This window comes from Opisthorchis viverrini (genome assembly GCF_000715545.1).
Source record: "Opisthorchis viverrini unplaced genomic scaffold opera_v5_7, whole genome shotgun sequence".
In the NCBI taxonomy this organism is placed as follows: Eukaryota; Metazoa; Platyhelminthes; class Trematoda; order Opisthorchiida; family Opisthorchiidae; genus Opisthorchis; species Opisthorchis viverrini.
The window spans coordinates 2,745,986-2,746,679 of NW_008751663.1; positions in this window are offsets into that span (position 1 = coordinate 2,745,986).

Genomic DNA, 694 nt, shown 5'->3' on the forward strand with positions numbered 1-694 from the left:
TTCGAATCTCGATATTGGCTGTTCAGTTGCTGCAGTATAATTTCCTCAAGGCTTTTTGTCTTCTCAATTTCGTGTGTAACTGACAAGGTTGATTGACTGATCAGTAGAGAACATAACACAATGTATCATTCAGGAACAAACACTTTGGCATATTCGGGCTTGATTTTTTGAGTGGGTCCATCGTTCTCTGGCAAATGAGTGGCAATGCTTGTTCAGAACGGAGTTCGAGATTGACTGATCAGTAGAGAACATAACACAATGTATCATTCAGTCGTGAACACTTTGGCATATTCGGGCTTGATTTTTTGAGTGGGTCCATCGTTCTCTGGCAAATGAGTGGCAATGCTTGTTCAGAATGTCCGGAGTTCGAAACTTGACGTGGCCAATGATATGACCTGCGTGTGAGCTATATTAAGAACGCAACTCGAGTCCAGTTGTGATCCCATTCATAAATACTCAACGGAACAATTCTGTCAGGAAGCGGTGAGGACTGTTTGAAGGAGAGTAATGTGAATTTGATTTGCATTAAATTGGAACTAGTTTATTTAGAGAGGTTTGTTTTATCTGATCACCGCAATCACAAATGCGCTGTTTAATAATCTTTTTGATCAAAATATTTTACGCAACAGTCATTCAATTATAGGCGTATCACACTACACATGAGGTTGCTGAAAATACCTCAACAGCCCACGAC